At 42.5% G+C, this 18,497-nt stretch overlaps 1 pseudogene; it reads right to left on the bottom strand.

The window, feature by feature from the left end:
• The window catches only part of LOC102483316 (THUMP domain-containing protein 3-like), a 131,412-nt pseudogene that overhangs the window by 17,293 nt on the left and 95,622 nt on the right, over positions 1–18,497 (bottom strand).

Below are 18,497 nucleotides of genomic sequence, written 5' to 3'. Positions count from 1 at the left end.
GAATCCGGCTACCAGCCACGTGGCGAGGTCACTGTGAGCTTGTTCTGGCCACAGGTCTAGCTGAGGTCCTAGCTGACAGCCAGAATTGACCACCCCTCATCAATATCTCAATATGGTCAGCAGCAGCCATGGGAGGAAGTGAAGCTTCAGAAGACTGCAGCCTCAGCCTTTCAGTGTGTCCATCCTATGTGGGGCAGAGATGAGCTGTCTCCACTGAGCAATTCCCAGTTTGCAAGTTCATGGATAAAAGAGATGTTTTTTTTAAAATTATTATTGTTATTATTTGCCATAGGGTGTGTGCACTTGCTGAAGAGAGAGAGAGAGACAGAGACAGACAGAGGAGAAGTGAGAAATCACCTCCCAGGAGGCATGGCCATGCCACAATCCCCTCTGCTCTATTTTCTTGGGATTTTGGGCACACATGCACATGTGCCTGGTGTGATTGTCAAGATACCAGGTCTGAGACTCAAACTGCATTTGGCCATGCCTTAATCACTATGCCAAATGCTGACCCCAGGAAATGCTATTTAATTAAATTAACTAATTGATTAATTTTTTAAGAGCTTTTTGCTATAGGGTGCATGTGCTTGCCAGAAAGCAACAGAAAGACAAAAAGTGAGAAACATCCCTCGAGGGGGTGGCCGTGACACAATCCCTTCTCCTCCATTCTCCTCTTGAGATTTTGGGCATGCAGGTACACATGCCTAGAGTGTTTCTAGACGTGGGTTTGGGACTTGGACTGCGGTCAACCATGTGAGAGCCCAGCCATGCAACCATTACACCATCTGCTGGTTCCAGAAGTGCTGTTTTGAAGCACTAAGTTCAGCAGTGGTTTGTCATGCAGCAATAACAACCCTCTTCCCCACCTCTGAGTGAAAGGCTTCTAAGAGTTGCTTAGATATCACTCCCAGCAGTCACACAGCAGTCTACCCGATACATCAGCTGGTCCAAGTGAATGCATAAGGACAAAGCTCGGGCTTAACAGAGCCTGCTCTGACATGGGACATTTCCTTGTGGAGCTGATTGGCAGAAATAAATAGCAGGTGCAGGCCCTGCTGTGATGGCTCACACGTAGCACCACCACCTGTGAGGCTGGAAGCTGCATGAAGACATGGATTTTGTTCCTGATTTACTCTGAGCAAGGCAGGTGTTGTGTGTGCCTGCCATCTAGCTAATCGGGAGGCTGGGGCAGGAGGATCACAGCACCGCAAGGTCTTACCGAGAATACCTATCTCTGTCTCTCTCTCATAAAGGGGGAAAAATAATAAGAAATAACAAGAGACAAGTAGATGGCATAATGGTTACATCGCTGGACTCCCATGTAGTTGACCCAGTTCAAGTCCTGGACCTGGTGGCTTAAAACTCACAATGGGGATGTGTATGTGTGTGCCCCAAATCCCAAGAGGAGAATGGTGGAGAAGGGATTGCAGCATGGTCACCCTTGGGGGAGGCAGATTTCTCACTTTCTGTCTCTTTGTCTTTCCAGCGGGTTCATATGCCCTATAGCAAAATTCTCTCTTTCTAGAAAAAAGGAGAAAGAAAGAAAGAAAGAAAGAAAGAAAGAAAGAAAGAAAGAAAAGAAAAAAGGAAAGAAAAAAGAAAAGAAAGAAAGAAACATCTAGTACAATTCTGGCTCCAATCTTTAAGTAGTACTGGTTTGGGGCCAGCAGGTGAAGTGGTGGTTAAGGCAGTTGAACTCCCACATGGCTCACCTTGGTATGAGTCCCGGACCTGGCAGCTTGCTTTCTCACTTTCCTTCTCTCTCTCTGTCTCTCCCTGGTCAACGTTAGAACAATAAAATAAAATAATGACACTGAGTAAAATGAAATAAAATAGTTCTTTAAAAAATAAATAGTACTGATTTAAGGGTCCCCCGTGGTAGCTTTATTGAGAAAATGTTGAAGATATTGAAGTCAAGGGTATTTGACAGAAATCACCAGCCGATGCTCTGTGTTTTCACTGTCTTTCTTTAGTAGCAGTGAGTTCCTGAGCGTTAGAACAATAATCCCGGTGCAGATGCTAGCAGTGCTCCATGCTTCATCCCTGCAGTCCACCTGCTGTTGTCTCAGCCCTGGAGGGCAGGTTCCTGCATCGTCTGTATATCAAGTCCCTCTGCTCTGCTCGGGAGCTGCGGAATGTCAAAGGTGGGCAGAACCCAGACACGCACTCAGCCCACAGGGGAGGGAAGCTGGTGGATGGGACAAGTCTGAGATGTGTTTCCATAAGGTCCCCCAAGTGGACCCCATGGGAGTAAACTCCAGTTGCCCAGAGCACCTAGCAGGTAAGTGACTCACCTTTCCTTGCTTTCCCCCTTTTCTTGTCTTTCCATAATTACTCAAATCCATATTTTGGGAAAATCTTACCCCAAAATACTTGTGTCCAAGTCCTTATCTCAAGAACCCAAACAAACAAAATGATATTTCATAGCTTCCTTTGTATAGCAGTGTTGGGAGGTTCTCTTATGTTTCTAGTTTATTGAGTCTTCTCATAAGGAATGAATATTGCATATTATCAAATGCTTTCATTGCACCTTTCAACACAGCACTCAGGTGCTTCTGTTAAAATACCACACCACTCTTGTTAGTGACATCCAATTTTTCTTAGTGTTGAAACCAGTGTCCCCACAATTGCTTATAAGGCACTTACATGTTAGTCATCTTATCTGATTTCTATTCAGCCTTTTCCTTTCCAACTATACTGGCCTCACTGCTTTCAAACACTCTGAGCAAGTGTCTTTTTCTGACCTCTGCTTGAAATCCTCATCCCCAAATACCCTCTGGCTGAGGCTCCCTCCTTCTTAAGTCTGCTCACTCTTCACCTTCTCATTGAGGCCTCCTCTGACCATGATTCCCACAACATTCCTAAACCCTCCTATTCCGCATCCTTTAATCAACAGATTTCTCTAGTATGTGTGCAGAATTTACTTATTGTGTTTATTTATGATCTACTCTCTATTTCCCCCAGGGGAAGGGAAGTTCCAGTAGAGCAGGGATTTCTGCCTGTTTGGCAGGTACTCTCAGCAGTTAGAAGAATGCCTCATACATAGTAGTATGTACTTTTTTTTTTGTTCAATGTTCTAGGCAATGTTGTGCTGGTGAAATTTTTTTTAATGTAAATTTTTAATGACTAGCTTGCTAAGGGAGCAAAATAAAACTTAATTTGTAGCATCTGTCAACTTTCTTCGTGCAAAGACTCCCATTGTGGTGAACACAAGCTACCAACTAGATGTCCCTGTGTGAAGAATTAGGATGAGATGTACACGTTTGGTTTTCCCAGCATACTACTGGTTCAGGGCCAAGGACAACACATGGATGTCATCTTCTGTGAAAACTTGGGTCAAATTGACTAGCAGAGTCGTGTAACCACAGTGTTGAAAAGGAAACTGAAACTTGCCCTGGGCTCAGTAGGAAAGACCCATTAACTGGGAATTTTGCATGGACATAGGAAGGATATTTGTCGTTCAATGTTAGAAAATTTCTTTAGGGAAAAAGAAAATATGATATTTTGAAATGTTTTTATTTTTCCAGTGTTATCTTTTTTTTTTGCCTTTTCTGATTTATTTTTCTTCATAGCTCACATTCTCAGCTGTACCACAGATGAATTTTTTTGTTTTAATGGGGAAAATGATTATTTACATTAAACAATGATTTCAATAATCTTTTTCTTTTTTTTTTTTAAAGAGATTTTTGCTATAAAGTGAACAATAGAGAGGCAGGACGTTAGTGAGAAACAGATAGGGCTTATTAACTGTTGATGATGACATGTATAGTATTCTCAACTGGATTGGTCTGAGAAGTATTTCATGATGGGCAAAGTATTTTTACAAGCAAAATGAGAAATAGCAATTGACTGTTTTAAAAAATAATTAGAATAATAAAAATAATGATTGGGGAAAACATAGAAAAGATATTGAATGTTGAAGTGGGGATTTTAATGTCTATGTATTGACTGACATGCAAATAAAAAAATAAATAAATAAAATAAAATAAAATAAAAAGAGATTTTTGCTATAGAGTGTGTATGCTCACCGTAGAGACCAAGAGACAGAAACAAGAAATCACCCCTCAGAAGGATGGCCATGCTGCAATCCCTTTTCCATTTTCCTCTCAGGATTTTGGGCGTGCAAGCAAACATGCGTACCGAGCTTCAAGTCACCAGGTCTGAGACTTGAATACTGTTGAATACGTGGAAGTCCCACTCCTCAACCACTGCTCCACCTGCTGGCCCCTCAGTATACTTTTGGTTTCCATGCCAGTGACCTACTCTGAGTATCATGGCCACTGTGGCAGTTGGGTTGTACAGAAGCTCTTCTAAAAGTCTCAGTATTTGCATCAAGCAACTTTCAAACAGCAGTGTCCATTTGCTTTGTGAAGTAGAATCTTCTTCAACAATGGATGATCCTTTTCTTCTGTTTTGATGAGTAGATGTCTGAAGAGCTAAGGAAAGAATATATCTGAGACCTCAGAATATATGAGAACCCTCCAAAATCACATAATGGAGTCCTAGAAAGACCTACTGGGACCAGCAGATGGGGAATGGCTATGTAACTGGACTCCCATGTAGTTGACCACAGTTAGAGTCCTGGACCTGGTGGCCTAAACTCACACTGGGTGCATGTGCGTGTGTATCCAAGATCCAGTGAGAGGAGAATGGAGGAGAAGGGATTGTGGCATGGCCATCTCCCTGGGAAGGTGTTGATTTCTTGCTTTCTGTCTTTCTGTTCTTTTTCTGGCAAGCACAAGCACCCTATAGCCAAAAAAAAAAAGAGAAAAAAAAAAAAAAAGAAGACATACTGTTCTGGTAAACTGGCTGCCCCGTCAGAAGAAAAAGCAGGTGAGAAATGTGATGGGTACTATTTTTTAGGACTGCATTGTCTGTCCCAGGTGTGAGCAGCGAGAGGCAAAGCTGCTGCCCCCACAGGACTGCGGACAGCAGAGGTCTGGTTAGTAAGTGGATTGAGGACCCTTCTGAAGAGTAGAAAGAAAAAGGATGGAGAAAAGAGGTGATGGCAGTTTTTGATGTTCTAATTTAAACCTCTGACAACAGAGCAGAAATTAAATTCATAATTCTTTTAAAAATGCTTCTTCCTTCTTATATTCCAATATTAGAGACTGAATATAATTTATTTGACTCTATTTGAGATTAGAGAAGAAAGCTATGCATGGAGAATAGTAGTGAATAAATGCAGAGTGGCATCAAAATTTTTTTCCAACAAATATTTATTCAACTAATGCTGACTGAGCACCTGCCCTGTGTGCCATGCACTCTTCTAGAGTCTAAGATTGTGATGGTAGAAAAAACTGGAGTCTAAACTGTTAAAAGGCAAATTAATTTAAGGTAAAATCATGACTCTTGAAAAAATATAAAAATAAAAATGGATTTAAGGTTTTATTTGGACCACTAGGTGACATGGTGTTTAAGGAGGCTAGATTGCACATGGTCAGCTTCCCATTTTGAGTCTGGACCCAGTGGCTTGAAAATCACATTAGTCATATATGCTCATGTGCCCAAAATCCCAAGAGGAGAATGGAGGAGAAGTATTGCAGCATGGCCATCTCTCCTGGCGGGGTGGTGGTGGTATGTGTGTGATTTTTCACTTTCTCTCTTTTTCTCTCTTTCTCTGTCTCTCTCTGGCAAGTGCATGTGCCCTACAGCAAAAACAAAAGGTTTTATTGAGCTGATTAGTGGGAGAATCAGTAAGATGCTACAGATGGTTCAAAAGAGAATACAGGCCAGCCATAATGTTAGCGCCCTGTATACTGGAATGGGCTTGCAGTTCAGATCCCCAGTTAGCCTGAAAAGCATATCAGGCACTTTGATCCTGAGGAGCTGGAGGATTGTGGAAAAGGGATTAAGATGTGATGAGAACTTGTCAAAGAAACATCCCTTCTAACTCCTCCTTTCTCCCTCTCATTCACTTACATGAACTTTTCACAATAAAAATTTAAAAAATGAGGAGCAGCCTGTTGGCCTGATGGTTGAGGAGCTGGATTTACATGGCCAACAGCATGGTTTGAGTCCCAGACCCAGGGCCCTGAGAAACACACCTGGCACATGTGCATGCATGCCCAAAATTCTGAAAAAAGGGAGAATGGAAAATAAGTAATTATGGCATGACCATCCCCCTTGGGGGTGCTTTCTGTCTTCTCATTTTCTCTCTCTCTCTCTCTCTCTCTCTCTCTCTCTGTCTCTCTCCAGGAAGTGCACTCCCTCTGGCAAATTAAAAAAAAAAAAAGAACGCAGAAACATATGTATATGAATAACAGGGCACTGAGATGAATTTGCAAACAGATGGAAGATCCCTCTGTCCACAGGGACCAAACAAGCACATTCTACAAAACATAACTCATTTGCATTCCTATAGACAGGAGTCATTGGCTATGTTATTAGCTTTCTACAATTTACGGAGTTGCAAACTATGTCAAAGTCAATGAAAGGCAGAGAAAATTCAGAAACAGACTCTGGGCAGACACTTAAGAATCTTTTTCCCTCTTTTCAAAGTCTTTCACAGTGTTCTTGGGTAGCACTCAAACATTCGTTCAATGAAGGAATAGTAGACCAGAAACAAAGGAAGAGCATATTTTCGGAAGAAAAGTGTGGTCAACTGTGTCAAATGCTGCTGACAGGACAAGCATGATGAGAACTGAGACTCGATCACCAGATTTGGTACTATGGAGCGGTGCCAGATTTGGAAGCATGGAGACTTTAGTGGACCTCAGGGGTGAAACCTGAATTAGAGTGGGTTCAAGAGCAAATGGAAACTGAGGAAGTGGAGAGAATTAGGACACTGTTTGGAAGTTGTTTGGTTTCACAAGTTTACTTATTTATTACCTCCATGAGTGATAGAGACACAGAGAGAGAAAGGTAGACTGCATCTCCATTAGGATCTTGATACCAAGATAACCACAGCCCCCCACCCCCAACAAGTGCCAATCATGGGCCTATGCACTGCCTGGTGTGCTCAGGGGGGTCTCTGGATGCAAACCTAGAATGTTATCTGTGAGCCTCAGGAGTGTCATGTTTTGCCACTGAACCACTGTCTAGCCTTGAGAAGAGTTTTAGTGTAAAAGTGAGCAGAGGAATGGGTTTTTAGTAGAGAAAAACATGAGCTCAAGGAAATCTATTTTAAAGAATGAAAGGTAATTTAGTGTTTAGTATGATACAAGTAATTCTGTAGAATGGGAACAACAGGGAGGGAATAACTGTGAGAGGGAAGTTTGTGAGTAGGAGAATGAAAAAAGGATCTTGAGGTCTAAGAATGGACAGTTCAGTTGTTGAATATCAGTGTTGACTGGGAGTTTTCTTCTTGTTTCTGTATTAAACAACAGAAACACAAATAAAAACAGGATGAACAAAAATCTGAAGATCACTAAACAAGAGTCACTACAGGGACCAGCAGATGATGTAATGGTTACATCACTGGACTCCTACATAGTCGACTGCAGTCCCGGACCTGGCAGTTTAAAACTCATGCCAGGCATGTGAGTGTGTGTGCCCAAAATCCCAAGAGGAGAATGGAAAAGAAAGGATTGCGGCATGGCTATCCACAGTGAGGGGTGATTTTTCATTTTCCGTCTCTTTGTCTCTCTCGTCTCTCTGGTGAGCACACGTGCCTTATAGCAAAAATCTCTCAAAGAACAAAACACAAAAAAACAAGAGTCGCTAACTTATCTCACAGACCATACAAAAGGTGGCTAAACCAGCTTTATGTGTGGACATTATCCCATTTGACCCCGGAGACTGTGCTGTCCGATATGGACATTAGCAGCCACATGCAGTTTTTATTGGGTCGTTGGGAAAGTTATGATGCATTTTTGCATAGAAAAAAATACATCATGGCTTTCCTGATGACCTAATAGATATAAATTAAATTAGTGTAAATTAATTAAAGTGAAGTATGATTGAAAATTTTCAAACTACCAGTACATTTCAAGTGCTCAGTAAGTCATATGACGTTAGGGCTAACATTGCATGAAGCTCTATTGGAAGACCCTGGTTCAGAAGAGTTGGTGAGAATTGCTAGACTAGGGGGTCCTCGGCCTATTTGGCCAGCATTCGGCCAACTGCTGTGTCACTGATGTTTCCACAGTTGTGGGTTAGGGTGTGCTTTCGGATGTGTTGCTCTGCTCTGAGAGGCTGGATGATAAGAGATTAAAAAGTAGCGATGAAACAGGAGTGAAAACATCTTTTCTTTCAACCACCCTCCAAATATGAATCTGTGAAAACTTGACAGACACACTGGTCTCTGTTGATTCTCTTTTGACTTTTAATTTTTAGATTTCTTTTCTATTACATGAGTGCTGTGGTTTGACTGTCTCTCCAAAATTCATGTGCTGAAGTTTGGGAGCAAAGGGATTAGAGGGTAAAAAGCTTAATGAGCCTATGGGGTTGAAAGGTGGGACCTTTGGGAAGAGACGAAGATGGTCATTGGAGTGGGGACCTGTGATTTAGTCCTGATAGGTACATGAGGAGAGGGAATGAGATAGACAGAGACTGATGGACACAGGAAGCTGCTCTGTGTTCAACCTCGTGATATGATGACAGGGACCTTGTAAGACCTCCCACTGGATATGGTCCCTGGACCATGGTCCTCCAAACTCTGAGCTAAATAAACCTCCATTTTTAGATATAACCCAGATTCAGGCATTTTCTGCTATTAGCAATCAAATGAACTAAAACGAGTAAACACACACGTATTTTCTTAAGAAGCACATTTTATACTTTTGCCTTATTCTTAAGTTTCATTGCCATCCATCTTAATAAAAAAAACTTAATGAATTTGGGCATCAGAGATAAAAGTTTTAGGAAACAACAGAATCTTCTGGAAGAGAGCTACCTTTCAGCCCCCTATCTCCAGCTACAGAAGGTGCACACCCGACTCTCTGCTGCCCTGTCCTTCTGTGTTGCAGGCACTTGGTTAATACTTTATAAACACGTAACAGCAGGGAGTCAGGGGAAACAACAACAGAATCTACACATTGATTTACTTTTCATCCTATCTGGGGAAATTTTTTTTTTAAGTTAATTACTAAAGATTATGGTATACTCTTGGACCAGCAGGTGATGTGGTGATTAAGTCACTGGACTCTTATGTGGTTGAATGTGGTTCGCGTCCTGGACCTGGCAGCTTGAAAATCACTCTGTGTGTGTGCGTACCCAAAATCCCAGGAGGAGAATGGAGGAGAAGGGATTGTGGTGTGGCCATCCCCCCAGGGGATAATTTTTCACTTTGTCTCTTACCGTCTCTCTGTCTTTCTGGTGAATACATGTGCCCTATGGCAAAAACCTTTAAAAAGATTATAGTTATAATGTTATATATTATGGCATGTTTGACATAATTTTAACAACACAATATTAGTTTTATTCCTGTGATCCATGTTATGTTACCTTGAAATGCATTCCTATATCTCCTAAATAACTTTCTTCTTTAATATTTCTGCTGAGAAATTGGGCTATTGTAATACATTCCCTTCATGAGTTTCTAGAATTTTGGTTACAGTCATTCGCTAAAGTCCTGGCTGACTGAGATGATCATGTAAATAGGCACTTTGGTCAACTCACTAGTGAGTGCTTATTTGAAAAATAATTTAAAAATATACTCATTGAACAAATTCAGAACATATTTCCTTTTTTTTTTTTGGAGAAATTTTCACTGTAGGGCACGTGCGCTCGCCAGACAGAGAGAGACATAGAGACAGAAAGTGAGAAATCACCCCCCAGGGGGGATGGTCATGCTGCAATCCCTTCTCCTCCATTCTCCTCTCGGGATCTTGGGCACGCACGCACACGTGCCCAGCGTGAATTTTAAGCCACCAGGTCCGGGACACGAACTGCGGTCGACTACGTGGGAATCCAGCGACATAGCCATTACGCTAACTGCTGGTTCCCAGAACATATTTCTTGAGTATCTACCTTGTGCCAGACATTGTTCAGCCTCTGGGAATGTAGCAGCGAAGGAGATAGAGCCCCTACCCTCATTGAGCTTCATCTAGTAAGGGATATAGACAATTAAGAAATATCAGGCACAGGGGCCAGCAGGTGGCATAGTGATTAAGGTACTGGACTCCCACATAGTTGACCACAGTTCAATTCCTAAACCCGGTGGCTTGAAGCTTATGCCAGGCAAGTGTACATATATGCCCCAAATCCCAAGAAGAGAATGGAGGTGAAGGGATTGCACTGTGGCTATTCCCCCGTGGGTGATTTCTCACTTTCTGTCTCTCTGGTGAGCACACGCGCCCTATAGCAAAAATTATCTCTTTCAAAAAAAAAAAAAAGAAATATTAGGCAGCAGGTAGTGACACCATGGACCATGGTAGTGCAACTGGGAAAGGTGATACTGGGTTTGAGTCCGGGGAACCTCTGAACATGCTGGATGTGTACATGTACCTGTGATTCAGGAAGCCAGGCTGTGAGAGGATCTCAGTGTGAAGACACAATCGAAGGTGATCCTCTGCTGCTTTCTAAATAAATAAATACATTTTCAAGAAGGAAGAAATATCAAACATCTGACCTCAAGTTTCTTCCTCTTTTATGGATTTTGGGCATACACACACATACAGACACACACACACACACACACACACACACACACACACACTGGATATATTTTATGAACTACTCAGTACAGGACTCAAATCATGCAGTCAGCCATGTAGGATCCAACCTCCTCAACCACTAGGCCACAGGGTGGCTACTTGGTTGTGTCTTTAAAACATAGCCACAGCAAGGGTGGTTCTACCACCTCCACTAGGTCCTCCCTGGTCTGAGGGACTGTCGTCTCTACCCTGAATCACTCCATTAGTTTCCTAACAGGTGTGTTTCTACTCCTGGACCTTCTTCCAGTCTAATTGCAGTGCTTCTCCTTGCCTTTCCCTCTCGAAACTCACCAACAGCACTCTATTGCATTTGCAGCAAAAGCCAGAATCCTTTAATAGTTCGCAAGGTCCTACCTGACCCGGCCCTCTGCTAGCTATTTCCTAATCTCCCCCTTAATTCATTTAGCTCCAACCACACTGGTTGCTTTTTAAATTTTTTTTTATTTTGAAGAATTATTTTATTTATTTCTATTTAGTTATTTTAATTTGACCAGAGAGGGGGTAGAGGGATAGAGTGAGAAGGAGAGGGAGGGAGGGAGGGAGGAAGAGAGAGAGAGAGAGAGAGAGAGAGACAGAGAGAGAAACTGAGAAAGCAAGCCATCAGGTCCAGGACTCAAACCGTGGTCAACCATGTGGGAGTCCAGAGCCTTAACCACCATGCCACTGGACAGGACCCACAGTGGTCTCTATCATTCCTCAAAAAACACCAGATGCACCTCCACGTATGGCTTTTGTATCAGCTAATCCCCCTACCTTGAATGGATTGACTACAGAAACCCATGTCTTTGACTCCCACATCTTAAGTTTTATTTGTCATCTTGTAAGTGATGTCTTTCCTTTCATAATATCTAAAAAGACAAATTTCCTCTTACTTCATCTCTCCCATCTCCCTTTTTCTGTCTACTTTCTTTCTTCCATTATTAATTATATCTATTGGTTATTGTCTCCTTCTCTTATAAAATATGAACACCACAAGGTCAGGGATTGTGGTTATTTGCTCCTTGCTTGATACCTGATATATCTTCAACTACATACTTGGTATATACTTTGCTAAATAAATCAAAGAAGAACTTAAAATCAGAAGAGCGTTAGAAGCTTTAGGAAGATAGTATGGCCCAAGCATGAAGGAAGTAAAATTTGACACTATTTAAAAAAAATAGTAAGATGTAATAAGGGAACCCATTAAACCCTCACAGTTGTGTTCTCTGCTACTTAGGAGAGTTGTGAAATAGGAGAAAATAGCAATGGCATACTCGTGGCTCTGTGTTAAAAGAAAAAATTCTAAGAAGACAGATGCTTATCATCTTACACTTCTAGAATAGAGCATATAAAGAGATCAAAAACGAATTAGGGCCAAAAGCCAGAAAGTAAATATTGTCAATCTTGATAGTTCAAATCTATAACTAGTGGACTTTGGGAAGTGGAAGAAGGAAGAGAGGTGGGCAGAATTAAAATGGGCTTTGATACCTTCATTTTCTATAAAAAGGGGCCAGTGGGTGGTGTGGTGGTTAAAATGCTGGATTCTAACATGGCTTAGTGTGGTTCAAGTCCTGAACCCAGTAGCTTGAAAATTCATAAGAAATAGATAGATAATTAAATACATTTTTTTAAAAAGAAAGAAATCAAGACCTACTTTTGAAGTTTTATAAGATATAAAAATGTTCTTTAAAATATAAGGTAACAAATCTATTTCCCCCAAATTTTGTTTTCTTGTCTTTTTGGTTTTGTTTTGTTTTTGCTATAGGATGTGTGCACTCGCTGGAGAGAGAGACAGAACGAGGAAGTGAGGAAGCACCCCCTAGGAGGGATGGCCATGCTGCAATCCCTTCTTCTCTATTCTCCCATCAGGATTTTGAGAATGGATATATATGTGTCTGGCATGTTTCTCAAGTCAGTGTAGTTAGTCATTTGGGATCCTGCCACCCCTGGCTGGCCTTATTTCCTAAATTTTGCCCAAATGAGTTTTGAAATATCTTACACAACTTGTACAATTATTTAAGCTTTGCTTTGTTTCTTTGAAATAATTTATGCTTAACATATTTTTGCTAATCTTTGTATTATTGTGAAGCAGAAAAATTAGTTTTTGTGAATAAGCATTATTTATAACAGTAAGTTGATTTAATTTTAAAATAAAATGTAAAGTAACCAATATCAAAAACTAAATCAAGGGATCAGCAGTTAGCATAATGACTATGTCACTGGACTCCCATGTAGTCGACAATGGTTCAAGTCCCTGGTGGCTTAAACTCACGCTGGGCACATGTGCATGTGTGCTCAAGATTACGAGAGGAGAATGGAGGAGAAGGGATTGTGATGTGGCCATCCCCCCTGGGGGAAGATTTCTCGCTTTCTTTCTGGCGAGCGCACTCACCCTATAGCAAAAACCTCTAAAAAAAAATTAATTTATTAAAATGCATGCATGGTAAGTAATATCTCCCTGAGCAGCCTGGCTCTCTATGATGAGTCCATGATAGAACAGAAAGTCGATAATAGCTGAGTCACACTAAGAAGATGGTGGAATAAAAAGCCCAGACTCACCTCCCCGCCCACCCCCCCACACACTGACTGAAGAATACTCAACCATACTCAAGTATTTCCTTTGTGAGGCATATGGAAACCAGTTGAGAGGCTCCTGTACCCCAGGCAAGTGTGAAACCAGTTACACTGTAGAGCCAGCAGGAAATCTGTGGCACTTACTGGCCGTTTTCCCAGCCCCCAGCTCAGCATGGCAACTGGGAAGAAAGCCCCAGCCCCCTGCTTCTCCCTGGGGAAGGAAAGAGAGGACTTGATGGCTTGTCAAGTTTTGATGGGATATCCAAAAAGAATACCCACAACTATTTGAAAACACTACGTGTGTGTGTGTGTGTGTGTGTGTGTGTGTGAGTGTTTTCTTTGTATGATTCAACCCAAACCACATATTTATATAGACTGAATGCAGAAGCAGATTTGAGAATTAGATGCCTTTTATTAAGCCTTACACTATGCTTATGCAAAAATTCAAACAATGCAGTTTACTCCTAATTTTATTGTTTGGAAAATAGTGCTACTTTTCATAAAAATAAATTACTTACGTTAATATGCAACTGTTTTAATATTATTTTAATGTACCAATACATATTAACATTTCCCAGTTTCCATTTATAATACTGTAAATATTGAAAGATACAGACCACATTCACAAAAGTTCTTTAGAGTCTTCAATATTTTTTTTCTTTTTCTTTTAGTTTTTTTTGCCATATGGAGTGTGTGCTCAGTTTTTTGCCATGTGGAGAGACAGAGAGAAACACAGAAAGAGAAAGTAAGAAATCAACTCTCACCCTCTTACCAAGGGTGGATGGCCACGTTGCAATCCTTTCTCCTCCATTCTCCTCTCTGGATTTTGGACACCCATGGACATGTAACCGGTTTGGGTCCAAGGCTTGTGGTCTGCCATGTGGCAATCCAGCACCTTAACTAGTGTGCCACCTGCTGGGCCCAAGAGTCATCAATAATTTTTTTTTTTTTTGCTATAAGGCGTGTGCACTTGCCAGAAAGACAGAGAGACACAGAGAGATAGAAAGCGAGAAATCACCCCCCAGGAGGGATGGCCATGCCACAATCCCTTCTCGTCCATTCTCCTCTTGGGATCTTGGGCAGGTACGCACACGTGCCCCGGCGTGAGTTTAAGCCACCGGGTCCGAGACTTGAACTGCAGTTGGCTACATGGGAGTCCAGCGACATAGCCATTATGCTAACTGCTGGCCCCCATCAATAATTTTTTAACAATATCAAAGGACCTGATGAGCAGAAAGCTTGCAAACCACTGTTTCAGAGAACATATTATTCAATACCACGTTTCTCCAGGAGATGCCGCCACTGACACATTATACACTTCATGGCATGGCTTTCATTAGACTTCCATTTCCACAGCACACACGCACAAGTGACTTATTCCAACAGTTTAATGAACCCAGAATTTTCTACCTGAGTCGATGGTGGAAGGGAGACAAAAGAGAAATGAAGACCATCTCTAAGTCCTACTAAAGCCCAAGAAGAATTGGTGAGCTGACCCAGAGAGGGAATGAAGTAAACAGGTTGTAAAGAAGAAACAAGTACATTTATTAGTCTCCTATGCCAACAAGTGCTCCCCCCTCTGCACCCCACATCCAGGCTGAAAAGCATCTCTGGAATGCCAGCTGTAAATGAAGTAAGGCTCATCCCTAGAGGAAACCCTTTCATGTCTCTGGTCGCTCTTTATGTAAAGAGGAAATGTCCTTATCATGACCTTTAATTCCCTGAAACTTGACTTGGCCCAGAGTCCTTGCTGGTTGTCTACCCTCTATTATCCACAAACTCGACTCTCACTAAATTCACAGAAGCAGTTTTCTGTGCACGTCACAAACCTGTAGCTGTGTGTACATAGAAATACCAGTTCTCAGTTCTCTAGTGTCATGAGAAGTTATATGATACATTGGAAAGCCTGTTCTGGCAGACCGTGTCATTCTAAAGACGCAGTGCTACCCACCTGGAATGTCATCAGGATGCCTTTAGGCTAAGTTTTGTGAGATCTTTCATGTCCATTAAAGCAACACCTTTAAATGTGTATATTTTGGCCCAGCCTTGGTGGCCCAGGCTGCATATAGATTTGCAATGCTGAAACCACATGGCCGACCACAGATTCAGATCTAAGGTCAACGTGAAACACACTAGACCCGTGTGCCTAAGATGTGATAGCTGGAGAGCTGGGAGAAGGGCACCACATTGACCAGACCGTGTGTGTGTGTGTGTGTGTGTGTGTGTGTGCTTCTTTCTCTCTCTCTCTTACACATGCACATGCTCTTTCTCATGAAATCAATACAGTAAACTTTAACAATGTGTATTGATATCAGTGCACTTGAAAATATTCTGTCCCTTCTAACTTAACAGTTGCTGTGAAACACCAACTAGGATGCTGTCTCAGTACTAAGATTCAGATCCAGGGCAGAGCCATTTCCTCTTCTGATCTTCGCTGTTTCTTGTTCTCTGTGTGAATCCCTTGTGCTGGACTGACTTGGGCTCACTACTTTTTCCTCCAGTTTTCATTTCTCTGTCTTCCTCAAGGGAATCCCTGTGCCTTGAGCTACTGAGTATCCCCCGCATGGCTCTGGATGACTCACTCACTCCCCTTCCACCCACTGCCAGATGAGGAGAGGCAGCCATGATTTCTTTATCTGCAGAACAAGAGTCTCATGGAGATCTTGCCTGTATGAAATAAAAAAAGTTTAACCCCATGGTTGCGATAGTTTCAGTGTCCCCCAAAATTGTATGTGTTGAAATTTGGATGTGATGAGATTAAGAGGATAAAAACTTAATCTAGTTATGGTGTAGAAAGGTGAAGTCTTTGGGAGGCGAGTAGGGTTAAGATGATCAGGGTGGGGTCCTCATGATTGAGCTTGGGAGGGTTTCTTTCTTTCTTTTTATTTTTGGAGAAGTTTTTGCTATAGGTGCTCACCAGACAGACAGAGAGAGACAGAGAGATAGAAAGCAAGAAATCACCCCCAGGGGGATGGCCATGCTGCAATCCCTTCTCCTCCATTCTCCTCTCAGGATCTTGGGCACGCACGCACACGTGCCTGGCGGGAGTTTAAACTGCCGGGTTCAGGACTTGAACCATAGTCGACTACATGGGAGTCCAGTGACATAGCCATTACGCTAACTGCTAGTCCTGCTTGGGTGGGTTTCTAAAGAGAGGCAATAGCAGACACTCTGCTCTTGCCCTCAGGATGTGATGCCTTAAGACTCTGCAAGACCCCTACCAAACCTAAAGGCCCCTAAACCTTGGACCTCCAAACTATCAGCTGGATAAACCCCTATTTTTAGAAATGACCTAAACTCGGGTATTTTCTGTCATTAGCAGCTGAATGGACTAGAATAATGGTGCTCACTCACCACAGTTTCACCTGCTCTGTCTTCCAGGAATCCTGTAAACAAGCCTGACCATCAGTGCCATCGTTAGACCATGTCCAACACCCAATCTGCGAGACTAAGAATTTCAGAGGCTTATGTTGAGGGGTCTTTACAGTCCCCAGGCTCCTGCTTCCTGGACTTCTAGTCTCTACTATGCCCTAGGATGCATGAAATTCAACATCTCCTTTGAATTTTACTGGAAGCCGACCTGCCCAAAGCAGTAGGGAGCACCGTGCACTTCATAGGATGGTTCAGGAGGGTTCAGAGGCCAGTGATAGGATAGCCTTGCAAAGGCGCCACAAACAATGCCATTTCCCTTCACAAGTGCCCCTCGCCTGGTCTCAGACACCGTCTACTCGTTTGCCCTTTTTCCCTCTCCTCCCTTGCCTCTCATCTCTCCCTTGTCTTTCTGAATCAGTCAGTCCTCTTCCTCCTTCAGGAAGGAACTTTGCTTTTGCCCTCCCTCTGTAACTTGGCACCAGCAGGCACCTCAACCGTTGAAGCCTTACCATCTGTCCATCTACCTTTTGGGCAAGTGTATGACAATTTTTTTTTTTTGACCTCCTCATTATTTTAGCTTGCACTTTCTCTTCAGTTGGGTTTCCTCACAAGTAGGCTCCAAGTCAAGAATGTTCATGAGTGTTTTATTTGGGAGGTGGCAGCGGAGGGGAGAAAGGTAATAAAGTGCACAGCTGGGCTACTGGACCATTTCCATGCCCGAGAGGTGCGAGAATAATTGCGAGCAAGTCTTACTGCACAGATGTTTTCTTTTCTTGAGAAAAGAGCTGAATGGTTGGGCCCTGTAATAGATGTCTTTTTTTTTTTTTTTTTCCTCCACAGAGCACATGTGCTCACTGGACAAAGAGTGGGAAAGTGAGAATTCACCCCAGGAGGGGATGGCCACACCACAATCCTTTCTCCTCCTGGGATTTTGGGCAGGCAGTATGCGCTCAGTGTGATTTTCAAGCCATTGGGTCCAGGACTTGAACGGTGACTGGCCATGTGGGAAGCCAGTGCCTTAACCACCACACTACCTGCTGGCCCCTGTATACTTAACTTTCTAAGAAACTCCCAAACTTTTCCAAAGTAGTTACCTTTTATACCTACACCAGCTTGTGTGTGTGAAGGGTTCAATTCGTCCACGATCTGTTTATTGAAAAATATAAAACATCACTAAGAGAAATTGAAGAGGGTCTAAAGAAGAGGAAACAATATTTTCATGAGTCAGAAGAGCCAACATTGTTCAGTTTTCATTCTCCACAAGTTGCTCATCTCCAGACGCAGTGAATCCCAAGTGAAAACTCAGCAGGTTCCTTGTGTTTTTCCTGGGCATTGATAGCTTATTCTAAAATCATTATAGAAATTCAAAAGGCCTAAAATAGACAAAGCAACTCTGAAAAAGAACAAATGTGAAAGATTAACACTGCCTGAGTTAAATAATTATTTTAAGTCTGGGTAACCTGTGAAAAACTGAGGTCCAGACTACACTGCAGACCAATTAAATGCCAACCTCTAAGTGTGAGGCCCAGCAGCAGGATGTTTGTTTGTTTGTTTGTTTTTTGTTGTTGAGAGGTTTTTGCTATAGGGTGCATGTGCTTGCCAGAAAGACAGAGAGAGACAGAGAGATAGAACATGAGAAATCATCCCCAAGGGGTATGGCCATGCCGCAATTCCTTTTCCTCCATTCTCCTCTCAGGATTTTGGGCATGCCCTCACACGTGCCTGGTGTGAGTTTAAGCCACCGAGTCCAGGACTCGAAGAGTGGTCAACTACATGGGAGTCCAGCGACATAGCCATTATGCCAACTCCCAACAGCAGTTTTAAAAGTACCCATTTAGGGACCAGCAGTTAGTGTAATGGCTATGTCTCTGGACTCCCAAGCAGTCGACTGCGGTTTGTGTCCCAGACCCGGTGGCTTAAAACTCACGCCAGGCGCATGTGCATGTGTGCCCAAGATCCCGAGAGGAGAACGGA

The sequence above is a fragment of the Tupaia chinensis genome, unplaced genomic scaffold, assembly GCF_000334495.1.
Source record: "Tupaia chinensis unplaced genomic scaffold, TupChi_1.0 Scaffold000101_1, whole genome shotgun sequence".
NCBI classification, from domain to species: Eukaryota; Metazoa; Chordata; class Mammalia; order Scandentia; family Tupaiidae; genus Tupaia; species Tupaia belangeri.
Note: the sequence above shows the minus strand (reverse complement) of the source record. Positions and strands in the feature narration are given on the sequence as shown.